The sequence below is a fragment of the Panthera onca genome, chromosome C2 (genome assembly GCF_046562875.1).
Source record: "Panthera onca isolate mPanOnc1 chromosome C2, mPanOnc1 haplotype 2, whole genome shotgun sequence".
Taxonomy (NCBI): Eukaryota; Metazoa; Chordata; class Mammalia; order Carnivora; family Felidae; genus Panthera; species Panthera onca.
The window spans coordinates 71,835,434-71,848,439 of record NC_138347.1 but is presented as its reverse complement, the minus strand read 5'-3'; the positions used below and the strand labels follow the sequence as shown (position 1 = coordinate 71,848,439).

The 13,006-nt window shown below is 39.4% G+C and overlaps 1 protein-coding gene across 3 annotated transcripts in view; it reads left to right on the top strand.

Moving 5' to 3' along the window:
- The first annotated feature begins 829 nt into the window (after positions 1 to 829).
- PCYT1A (phosphate cytidylyltransferase 1A, choline) overlaps positions 830 to 13,006 on the top strand; it is a 46,869-nt gene continuing 34,692 nt past the window's right edge. Inside the window, exons 1-2 of one of the 3 annotated variants that reach the window (XM_060639641.3) lie at positions 830 to 971; positions 10,645 to 10,772. The gene's annotated coding sequence lies outside the window, so the exon portion shown is untranslated. The remainder of the gene's footprint in view (positions 972 to 10,644; positions 10,773 to 13,006) is intronic. The other 2 variants (XM_060639642.3, XM_060639640.3) reach the window with 2 other exon arrangements.

Sequence of the window (13,006 nt, the reverse complement as noted above, 5' to 3'; positions counted from 1 at the left end):
CTTTCTCCCTGGAGGCTCCTCAGCAGAGGCATAAGTATCTACCCACTTCTCAGCCACTTTCAAGTCAAGCATGTAGACAAAAAATAATAAATACATCAAAAAGTTCTTTTACATTCTTCTCTCATGACATTGGGTATATGCTTGCCTTACATCTGTGGAATCAAAAGGGACCCCTCCAAAGGTTCATTCTAGCAAAGGAAAACGTTTTTCTTCACCAGATACCCTCCTACATGTGATTTCCTATCAGCTGGCCTCCCTTGAATCCGCTCCTGCTCAACTAGCCCTCGGTTGATTCCTACTGATCATTTTTCCGTGAGCCAACCTGGGTCAGAAATAACAGGAGGAAAACCAGCTTTGGGACCAGCTACAGGTTACTACAGGACTTGATTGCCGGACACGAATTCTCCCTACAAGACCGAGTAGGGCAAAGGTGGTGCCGTGTTGTAGCAGTCGCCCAGGGGTCTCCGGTGGAAGGCGTCACGGCCATCTGCCCTGCACCAGACGCTGGAGACAGAGCAGACAGGTCCTCCCCGGAGGAACCTGGCCCGGAGCGGGACGAAAGGGAAGCCGCCGGCTTAACGCATCTTGACTGACTGCCAGGGAGCAGGTGCGACAGTTCACAGTCGTATCTCCTCGCGAGGAGGCGTCTTTACCGCAAACTGCAGTTCCGCATGGAACCTGACCCTTAGTCACTTCGTCTCTAGCGTCTGGAGTTTCCGGCTCAGCCACTCCACCCCAAGGGCCTCCGTGGAGGCGGAACTACTGTGTCAGGGGTCGTGGTTTTCAGGGAAGTGTCGCGGTCGGATTGACAAGAGGGCGGGCAGTAGGCGGGACTTCCGGCCCGCTGTTCCGTCAGCTGCCTTTCCCGGGCGTCTCCCCGCAACCTCCTCAACTTCCCTTGTCCGTGACGCGGCGCCTGGGAGAAATCCGACGGGACGGGGGCCGGGGGGAGCGTGACCTCACCACTGCAGGTGAGGACCCGGTGTGTGCATATCCTTGCGGCTGTCTTTGAGAGAACAGACTGTGCGGCTAGGACCGCGAGGAGACTGACTGAAAGAGGAGTGGGTCAGTGACAGCGAAGGGAGTGTAAGGAGGGGCTGTGGAGGCTACTGTGACCCAGAGGGGCAGTGACAGCGAGGGGACTGTGACCGAGATGTAGCTGCTTGCGAGGAGCGTGCGACCCAGAGGCAGTGAATGCGAAGGGACTCTGACCTCGGAGAGCGCGAGGCAGAGGCTGCGAAGGGACTACGATTGAGAAAGTATGAGGCAATGACTTGGAGGAGACTCTGGTCGATGGATAGTGACTGTGAGGGGACTCTGATCTAAGGCAACTGAAGGAACGGCTGCAGGGGGATCGACCAGCAGTAACTGAGGGGCTGGCTTGGACAGCAGTGTGGGCTCAGTGACTGGACATGGTACTGTAGGGTTATGTCTGGGCACTGGGTGTGGTTGGGTGGTCATGACTGGGCAGAGAAGGTGTTTAGTGTAAAGAACACTGGTCTGGGACTTATCAGGCCCGAGTTTAATTTTATGGACAACCATCTTGTGGCTGGGAAACGTAGCCTCAGGACTGAGCTACAGTTTCTTCATCAGTGAATGGGAAGTTTGGACTAGATTAATATTTCCCGGACTGTGGATTCCATCCTATTATTGGGTTGTGAAGTCCATTTAGTGGTTAGCACCTGAATTTAAAACAAAATGGAATACAATAGAAATTTTCAGTGTGTTCACATAGTGAGGGTAAGTATTGTTTCATGAAACTTGTTTCAGTTATCCGTGTATGAGATTATGATGTCAAATGGATTTCATATATCTTAAAATGTATGAAATGTAGTAAAAATGTTGGACCAGGTTATTTCTGACTTTTCTTTCAGGCCTAAAATGCCATGATTCTATGTTTAGGAGACTGTTTGGATGTGCAAAGACTGGCTCTGGCTGGGGCATAGGCTCCATCAGATTGACTTAACCGGCAAAGGCTTCCCAAATATAAGTGAGATGACCGGTTATGATGGAGGACTGAAACTCACAATCTCAGTTGGGAGAACTAGAACTCACATTTTGCAATAGAGACAGTGGTATTTACAGAGACAGTGAGGATACAGGGGTTTGTGATAGGAAAAACTGCTAGAAATAGACATTGAGAAAGAGGAAGCTTTGAGGAGGGTAGGAACAAGGCTTAGGAAGGGAATTGAAGACAGAGACAGAAAACATTCTGCCAAGAATAAAATGGGAGTAGGGAGATATGGTCTTCAGGGCCCTTTTCAATCTTGACATTTAGTGATTCTGTAAGTACCGAGAATTGCTGGTAAAAAGATATTAGTTGAGAATGGTATTGGTCCAGTAATCAATGGTAAACAGATGGTGACCATGATGGGGAAGAAAGGATGATGCTTAGAAAGTCAACAGTGGTGACTGGAATACCATACCAGAGAGGCTTTGATATATTTAGCTGTCCAGCTCAGTGATTTGTGCACTGAAGGCCAAGACTGGCATACTGGAAATGATACCATGCTGTGGGTAACGTTTTAGCTGCTGTTTTTATTCCTGCTGATCCCATTTGTGAGGGTGGCTGGTGATGCAGATGAAATGAACTAAAGTGAATTTCACTACCCCCTCTCTACAAACCTTTGTAGAAGGTGCTACTGAATTGTGCCACCTGGTGGTTTTTTAAGAAATCTAATAGAAGAAACTTGAGGTAATTTTACTTTATCTGACACTGCATTTATCTGATAACCTAATAGTCACCCCCACTTCCTATACATGTACACTTTGTGATACAGGAAGGGAGTTCAGAAAGATTCTTGAGTGGTAGTGAGTTGTGAATAATGCCTTTGTTTAGCTAAAAAATGGCTAGTTACACCTTTTTCTAAAACATTAGATGTTTATTTGGCTTACATTCTACATAACTAAAAGGAACTACTCAAGAATTTCTTTCTGTAACCAAATATGGTTGGCTGAGCAGCACAGGTTTGAGCTGCGTGGGTCCATGTACACGTGGATATTTTTTCGATTAATGCAGTGCTGTCAATGTATTTTTCCTTCCTTATGATTTTCTTAATAAAATTTTGTTTTCTCTAGTTTATTGTAAGAATACAGTATATAATACATATAACATACAAAATGTGTTAATCAACTGTTTATGTTATTGGTAAGGCTTCCAGTCAACAGCAGGCTATTAGTAGTCAAGTTTTGGAGAAGTCAGAAGTTATATATAGATTCTCAACATGTGTGTGTTGGGGGGCAGTGCCCCTCATCTCTGTGTTGTTCAAGGGTCAGTTTTATATGCTTCAAGGTAACTGACTTAGAAGAGAAGACATTTAGGCCTGGGGACTGCACTACTGCCTCTGGGGTCCTTTGTGTTTGTTGAATGAAAGGATTCTTTTTGACCGGCCTGTTTTGCAAATTCCCTTCAAAAACCAGTATTATGTCCTGATTGATAAGGAATGAACTTTATTCTTTTCTTAGCCTATGGTTTCTCTTCCAATAAACAGTTGAGGTTTTATTTTTCTCGGGGACCTTCTCGTTGGATATGTGATCCCTTAGGGAAAATAATCTAGTCAGAGCCTTGGATTCAGAAATCCCAGGTTACTTTATCTGATGTTAACACTGACTCACTCTGTGAGTATGGGAAGAATTGTTTGCTTTTTCTTGTTTCAGCTTTTCTAACTATGGCAGAGGTTGCTATTCATCTGCTTAAACAATCCTTTAATAATCTGAAACATACGCACACTTACAAATCTTGTATACAATCTCATGGCATTTGTAAACCACCTGACCCCATTCATGATTCCCCTATAGAACTGTCTGATCTCCAGGTTAGACATCATTACCCTAGGGAGCTGAATAATTTTTCTGTGTTTTAAATGCTGATAAGAATTAATTTATAAAATATAGAGAAAGCAAGAATAATAATTTGCTATTGTTAATGACGAGTAATGACAAAAATATCTAGTAATAATTGTAATTTTATGCTTTTCACGTATTTGCATAACTCTGATCTGAAGTCAGATTTTTTGGCGCTTCTACTAATAGAGAACTCCCTCTTCTACAATTGAGTCAGTAAATTCAGGGACTATACATTTTTACAACTCTATTTTGCAGTATGTGCCAAAGCTCCACTCCAGCAGGGGGGAAAAAAAAAGAACTGTGAGTCTCTAACAAATATTTGGCATTGGGTTAGGTTTGTTTACATGCATTATCTCATTAACATAAATAATTGCATTGCTTGTATTTTACTATTTGCAAACAAGATTAGTAGATAGCTATATAGCTGGCTTTTTTTGGTTTTTGTTTTGTCTTTTTATCCCTTTTTTGGATAACTCTCTTGTTAAAAGTTAGATTGGTTTGAAGCTTTCTATATTTGTACTAGAGTGACTGCCAATGAGCTAGGGGAACCCCTGGCTGTTAGATCACATTCACAACTATTTGCAAACCAGCTGTGAAGTGAAGGCTGGTAAAAAAAAAAAAATAGTGACATATGGTCTTTGCTGTATGCTAGAGAACAAATGGTATGTGTAGCACTTAACAGAAAGCAGGTAGTTTTTGGGTTTTTTTTTAGGTGGTTTTTCTTATCTAAAGGGAATTACCTTAGATGTGATTATCCTTGTTTATTTTCTGGCCCTAAAGTAGAAGTCTTTTTTTTTTTTTTTGGAGTAGAAATCTTAAATCATTTTGTGCCATGGACGCCTTTGGCAGTATGGTGAAGCTTTGTGTATTCCCTTTTGGAATAATATTTTTATGTGCAAAAAACAAAATATAATTATAAAGGAAACTGTTGAAATATAGTTATCAAAATGTTTTTAATATGTGTGATACAATGCTATATATGCTTTTTATTAACATAGTAAATGTTTACTATCAATGGATCTTATAACCATAATAACTTTATTTTTTTTAAGTTTATATATTTTGAGAGAGAGAAAACATGAGTGGGGGAAGGACAGAGAGAAGGAGAGACAGAGAATCCCAAGTAGACTCTGCGTGGTCAGCACCGAGCCAGATGCGGGACTCAAACTCACAAACCCATAAGATCATGATCTGAGCCTAAGACGCTTAACGAATTGAACCACCCAGGTGGCCCTAACCATAATTACTTTAAAATGATCATATGTTTAAACAATATTTGAAGATATTTGTAATAAGTATAATGTCTAAATATATCTAAGATTTCAATTGGTAACAAAGTCTACTGTTATGTTGTGGCTTATGTTCATAACTGAAGGAAGTGGTGAATTTGCCAGAGGTTAGTAAAAGTGAAGATATGATTTTTTTTTTTTTTTTGGTCCAACCCAGACTCCCTGAATCTATTGTAGACCCTGCCTTAGAGATATAAATTCTGTAACTCACTCTAGGAAGAGCAGAATCTAAATACAGTGTTTACTTACTGAATCTTGTAGTGGAAAAGTGGTGGAGCAAAATCGTTCAACCGTAAGAATTATTACAAGTGTTCCTTGTGGTTTTTAGTATAATCTCTTTCCAAAAAAGTTCTATTATACGGCCACGTGCAAATATAAGCTTTATTTTGTTCCATGGAGAACCCAGGGTCTGGCACAGAGTAAGTACCCACTCAATGTCTGTTGAAAAAAAGGTTTCTCTGAAGAAATTAAAGAGAAGAGATCAAGTTCAAAGATAAGATATTAGATGTGGCAATTTACAAGCTTCAGATATTGAGGCATAGCATTGAGCTCTGGTTTAAAACTAATCTGTCAGTGTAGGTTATGTTGTGACATTTACTTTTTCATTTGGCATTTCCTACATCAGGCATACTTAAGACTTATTCTATATAGTGTAGTAGTACATACAGGTCAGTGATATAAACTGCAGTAATCCTGTATCAGAAAGTTATAGTACAATTTCTTGAAATAATCATATTCCTAGCACTAACTTCTACTTTACAGCTGTTTGGATAATCTAGGTAGGATTTTCTTCCAAATTACTGATAAAACTGGCTCCGTCTTCATTTAGGATAAGAGTTGGATTTTTTTTTTTTTTTTGGGTAAAGGACCAGATAGTAAATATTAGGCTTTATAGGTCATACAGTGTCTGTTGCAACTACTCATCTCTGCAGTTGTAGCACAAAAGCAGCATAGACAGTACATCAGTGAATGGGTGTGGTTGTGTTCCAATAAAACTTTAGTTACAAAAGCAGGCAGTGGGCCATTTCTGGCCTGTGGGCTGTTTTTTGTTAATTCCTGATCTAGGAGGTCTGCTGGTTCTTGAATCCAATTCCTCCTCCCCACTATGGGTTAGACATACCCTCTCTCTAACTTCAAAGGCCTTTATATAAGCGATGACATGACTGCATTCTTCGGAAAGGCCTGAATGTACAGCAGATGAAGTGAGTAATGCCAAGAGTATTAGATGCACTTTGACCTAGGAGTTCAGAGTTTGCCTCTTAAGAGCACCACTTTATCAGGGCTCCTTGGTGGCTCAGTCGGTTAAGCGTCCAACTTCAGCTCAGGTCATGATCTCATGGTTCATGGGTTTGAGCCCCATGTTGGGCTCTGTGCTAATAGCTCAGAGCCTGGAGCCGGGTTCGGTTTCTGTGTCTCCCTCTCTCTCTGCCCCTCCCCCGCTCGTGCTCTGTCTCTCTCTCTCAAAAATAAATAAACATTAAAAAAAATAAAAGAGCACCACTTTATTAAGCTCCACAATGGTAGAAGCAGGTAAAGATCCCAAATATGAAGTATGCTTGCTTACTCAGCTTTGTAACTGAACATAATGTAAAAAGTAAACCATTACTGGGCATATGGTTTTACTGAGGAAATCTCTGGGAAATCTCCCAGAGATGGGAGAAGCAGGAATAGAATACAAAGGAAAAATTCATGTTTCCTCTTTTTGCAGATAGTTCTCTGCAGTACTCTGGCAAATTTGAATTCAGTTTTTGAAACTTGAAGAATGTATGTGATCGCAACTTGCTATTACTTAGGTTGTTGCATAGGTTAGGAAACAGAATCTACCTCCTCTTTCATGTTGGAGTGCTTACTAGATCTGTTAACAATAAGGAAGTAGAATAGAAGGGATTGAGTGGGAGTCCTTAAAGCTGCACTTTAGGAGCCTTTCATCTTTAAAACACAAGCATATGCATGCCAGTACCCAGATTTTGTCTGCCTTAGGGTACATATTGGAAAAAATCCTTTACTAGAGTTATCTTCAGAATCTTCTCCTTGCTACCCTTCCCACCTCACACACATTTCCACTTCTCTGTACTTTCTTAGTAGCAAATTTGATGCATCCAAGCAGGCATTTATTGGAACATTGAAGAACAAGACAAGCAGTGTGTACTGGGAGGTGAGTCAGCAGAAATGGAGCCAGATTTTGTGAATCTGAGTAAAAATTGCAGGCAAAATACTACGTTCTGTATCTTGAAAGCAATTTGAGACACTAATTCATTTAATAGGCTTGGTGGTGGTCTGGTGGTGGTGGCAGTTGTCTATATTTAGAATTTGTGCATGAATGGAGAATTTGACTAAGATAAGGTGACTAATCTCGGGACTGAAAAGGTAGCAATATTGGAAAAATGAGGCCTTACAAATGCTGCACTCTCACTGTCAGCTTCCTTTGACAAAGAAATTTTTTGTAGGATAAACCGCTAAAGAAACAGGAAGTGTTGGCACACACCAATGAATTCATAAGGGAGGCTATGTATTCTATCTTCAGCTACTTTCATTCTCACTCATCCCAGCTTAATGTGGATGCTATGGTTGGAAGCCAGAATCCACCTGCAAAATATTAGGTAATTTCCCACTCCCCATCCCCATTTTGATCTTATACCATATTGGTTCTTTTCCCTGCCTTATTGCCTTCTGGACAACCTGTTATGTTAAGGCAGCCTGTGTATGTATTTTTTTCTCCTTCTGGAATGTAGATGTTTTAAAGCCACCTTTTCCAGAAAGAATGTGCACCTTTACTTAATGGTGTTGGTTGATTACAGAGGTGCAGTTATCATAAATGAAGAGTTTGGGAAGTATTGTTCCTCACTGTTGTAGGTATTCAATTACTGGGCGATTGTGAATGTGGTATAGGTGATGTGGCTTTAGATGCAGCAAAGTTTCAGTTTAATAACTAAAAGCCAACATGTATTTACTATCCTCAGTATGTCCTCATCCTCCCACATGCCTTTTCTCAATAGCAAACTTGATGTGTCCTGGCAGGCATCTGTTGTAACTTTTGGGGAACTGGTAATTTTTTCCAGTAAGGCATTGATAACTAAAAGAACTCTTTTTTTTCCCTAATAAGGCACTAATTATAAAATTATTCTATATGCTTCTGTGGTGTATAGGTTAGTGGATGTGAGGGAGGATGGGGATGGTCTGAGAGAGCCAGTGAAAAATGGTTTCTTCAGAAATCTACAAAGTCAGAATTTAAAAAGTAGTAGTAGTTCTAGAGGAAAAGCATGAGGGTTAATCTCTATGATTTCTAAATTCGTTTAGAGTTACTGTTATGGAATGTCTGTGACCTTCGTGTTCTCCATCTCCTAAGGAGATAAGATACAGAAGTGTTTTATGTGAAACACCAAAAGTATTAGGTGTGTTTGTTCCAAATCCATAGAATCTTAAGACCTGAGTTTAAGTCTAATGTGTAATGTTCAGTTTAAAGTATAATGTAAAATACAATGTAAGACACAAAAATCATCTTTAGAAAACAGAAGAACTGTATGCAAAAAGGAATAATGTGGGCAGGTAAGGAAAAATATTTTTAACAGGATGGGACTTGCATTGTGTCATCTTTGATACACTTATAAACTGACAAGAACTTGACCCCTTTCCATCAAAACAGAACAGTAATGTATAAAGAAAGTGCTTTTCAAAATTTCAGAGTGGTTTTCTATACTTAGTATATTTATTTAAATAGTTATTGAGTGCCTACTCTGTGCCAGAGCTCATTGATAGGTATTGGATGCATCAGTTGTGATTTTTGTGGTTTCAAGTGATAAGAAACCCAGTTTAACTAACTTAAGCAAAAAGGAGAGTGTATTGGTTGGCACAATTAGACAGTTGAGGATCTGAATTCTCTCCATCACTAGCTTGCTTTCTCTGTGTCTGTGTTGACAATTTCAAAAGAGGCTCTCCTCCTGGTGATAGGATGGGGCACTGGATTGTCACAGGATGGTTCCCAAAGCCGTGTCTTTAGGTTCACATCCACAGAGAAAGAAGTGATCATCTTTGTCCAAGCATTCCCATCTGGTGAGTTCTAAATTTACTCTGATTGGACTGGCTTAGGTCACCTATTACTGCCTATCCCTTCTCCCTTCCTCCCCCAATCTCTGGCCAGGGGAGAGTGATGTGCTGATTGGTTTAGGGCACATGTTATCTGATGCTAGGGTTTGAGATTGAAGCTTACACAGACCAAATGAAAGCGAATTTCCAAATGAAAATGGGCTCTTTTTGGAGCAGGAGGGTTGAACAGTGGGAAGACAAACAACAGATCTCCACTACATCAGGGAGTTTATAGTCTAATTTCTCATTTAACCCTTAGCATGACTTAGAAATTAAGTACATTTTAATAGAGCCTTCCTTAATCACATGAAGAAACTCTTAGAATCAAGGGACTTACCTTAACCTCGAGTTAAGGTACTAGAAGGAGCTAGAATTAAATCTCAGTTTATATGATATGATTCCTAGTCTAGCGCCCTCGCTACTCTTCTGTTTTGGCCCAAACCAAAACAAGTCCCTAGAGTTCTTGAGTAGTCTGCCATCAATATGCCCAGTGAGAAGGGAGCCCACTGTTTATGAAAGATGAAAGTAAATTCCTGTCTGACAGAATATAATAAGTGGTTTTGATTAAATTCATATATGACCATTTTATATACTAGGTAGCATAGTGTTGTTAACTGCACAGACCCTAGAGCCAGAATGCTTAGGTTCAAATCCTGTTTTTGCCCTGTCCTAGGTGTGTGATGTCCGTCATTTAACGTAGCTGTGCCTTAATTTCCTCATCTGCAAAATAGAGATAATAGTATTACCTACCTTATAGGATTGTTGTGAGGGTTAAATTACTTAATATATGCAGAAGTTGAAAGTTCTTGGCCATAGAAAGTATTCTGTAAGTGTTAGCTATAATTATTATCATCACTATTTTCATCATAATCTTTGGTATTATGATAGAGAAATATGGATTGTGTGATAATGCAGTGAAACAGATTTACATCTGATTGAATACCCTAATCATTAAGAATTTTAAATATATTCTATATTCTGTTTTCTAAAGATAAACTCTGCCATGTTTTATATTGTATTAAACTAGAGTATTAGGAGTGGATCTTATTTTGGCTCAGGTCATGATCACGCAGTTCATGGAATTAGGTCTCACATTGGGCTGTGTGTCAGGCTCTGTGCTACTGGCTGGGAGCCTGCTTGGGATTCTCTCCCCACCTCTGTCTCTCTGCCCCTCCTCCCTTTGCACATTTGTGTTCCCTCTCAAAATAAATAAGTAAACATTAAAAAAGAGTGGGTCATCACAAGGGGGAAAGGATCTAGTGGTATGTCACGTTGGCATATGATGACATATATCAATCCTGATCAATATTTTCATCAGTGACTTCGATGGAGACATAAAAACATTTTCAAGTTTACAGACTACATAAAATTATGATAAATAGCTAATATTATAGATGGCAGTCAAAATTTGAAATTATTTTAACAGACTGGAATAAGCAAAAAGATCAACCAAAATGGACTTTAACAGGATAATGACCAACAAAAGGAATAAATGTGTTTCTACACAACCTCAGCTCGAATGTCCTGGTGTGCCAAAAGGAAATGCCTCCTGAGGTAACCCAGTCCCATTTCAGATAACTCTTTTGTTCCTAAAAAGGTTATTATTAAGTTTAGTTAAAATTTATAACTCTGCATCTTCCAACCAATGATGCATTTTTTGGTCGACTCTCACAGAACAACTGTTTACTCTATCCAACATGACAAGCATTCAGATATTTAGAGATAGTTATCAGGTACCTTCTTATATAGTATAGAATTGTATCATATTGTATACTATAGTAGTTAGGGGTGTGTAGTCTGCAGCCAGGCTGACTGAATCTGATTCCTAGCTTCTCAGCTTACTAGCTATGTGACCTTAACTGTGCCTCAGTTTTCTCATCTGTAAAAATAGTGTTAAAAAACAATATAACTATGTCGAAGGATTGTGAAATTAAGGGAGTTTTAAATATTTTTAAGTATTTAGGTATACAGGTGTTATATAAGTGCTCACTGTTAGCGTAGTGGTGGTAATATTTCTTTCTTCATCACAGCTTAAGATCAGACTCTCTAGAAGGAGCGCCTGGGTGGCTTAGTCAGTTAAATGTCTGACTCTTGTTTGTGGCTCAGGTCATGATCTCGCAGTTTGTGGGATAGAGCCCCAAGTTGGGCTCTGTGCTGGCAGCACGGAGCCTGCTTGGGAGTCTCTCTGTCCCCCCCTCTCTCTGCCCCTTGCTCACATGCACACACACACACTCTCTCTCTCTCTCAAATAAATAACCTTAGAGAAAAAAAAAGATCAGACTCTAGAAGAGTTCTTGCTACAACAGTAGTTCTTAAATGGGGTAGGAGTGGGAGATATATAGCAGGAGATATAGCATATTTAATATTTTACCATATTTTTACATTAAAATGTAAAATATGTACAAGCACTACTGTGTGCCAAGCACCGATTAAGGCTTTACATGGATTACTCCATTTGAACCTCGTTTGTTAGGTGATGCAACTCTGACGATTAAGGAATTTGTTCCAAGTTCTCATGGCTAATAAGTGGTAGAGATAGGATTCATATTTAGGTAATCTGACTTTAGGTCCTGAACTCTTTTAATCACTACACTGTGCTGACGAAGCGAGGTTAAGATTTCTGTATTTCTTAAAATGGAGCACGGATAAATAATATTGAGAAACACTGCCTTACACATTTGATTAAAGGTGTTTATATAAGGCAGATGGAGAGATTTTGTTGTATGTATTCAAATGAAATACAGGTAAAATATATTAGTATTACTATTATTTACCAAAGGGCTTTGTAACATATTAATAACAATGGTTGCCTTGATTCTTTTTATGTTTGTGAAGTTTACTTTGGCTTTTTAATTAGCTAATCATACAAATCCTTTCTCTTGCCTTGAGTCCTCATTATGATATTTTATATTTTTTGTATGATTTTTTAAAAAAAGTTTATTTATTTATTTTGAGAGAGAGAGAGAGGAGAGGAGGGACAGAGAGAGAGAGAGAGAGAGAGAGAGAGAGAGAGAGAATCCCAAGCAGGCTCCATGCTGTCAGTGCAGAGCCCCATATGGGGCTTGAATCCACGAACCATGAGGTTATAACCTGAGCCAAAATCAAGAGTCAATGCTTAACTGACTGAGCCACCTAGGCACCCCTGTGGTTTTTTAATCTAGTGAAATAGATCCAGTGTCACAAGGTCCAACCACCCCAGATACTAATTTGGCTTTAGAATGTCTTTAAAGCCACACTGACAATATTTTAACTCTTGGAAGGAGAGCCTTTGCTTCTTTCTAGTATAATAATATCCACCATGATTTGTCTAGTTAAGTTGAATCATATGACAGGATGATTCAGTATTTTAAGAAGTAAGCAGTTCAAAAGCAAAGCAAATTTTATGTTATGTGTATTTTGCCACAATGTAAAACAAACAAAAAAGCAAAGCAAAGTTGAAGTCGGGGAGGGAGGGATAGATTATAAAGTGAGTGGCATGAAGAAACCTGAGAGTGATAGTTATGTTGCTTATCTTAATTTTGATGATTCACAGATGTATAGATATGTTAAAACTCATTAAATTATATACTTTAAATACAGTTTGTTTGTTGTGTGTCAATTATACTTCAATAAAGCTGTAAAAATATTGTAGCACACATTACCCACCCACCCCTTCCTCTTACTCCCCACCCCACCCCCACACACAGAGCAGACTTCTGAGAAATTCCTATAAACATGTTTTTGGACCTGTTAAGTATTTTTCTGTTAAACACTAAAGAATTTTAACTGTAAGTTATGGAAAATAATTG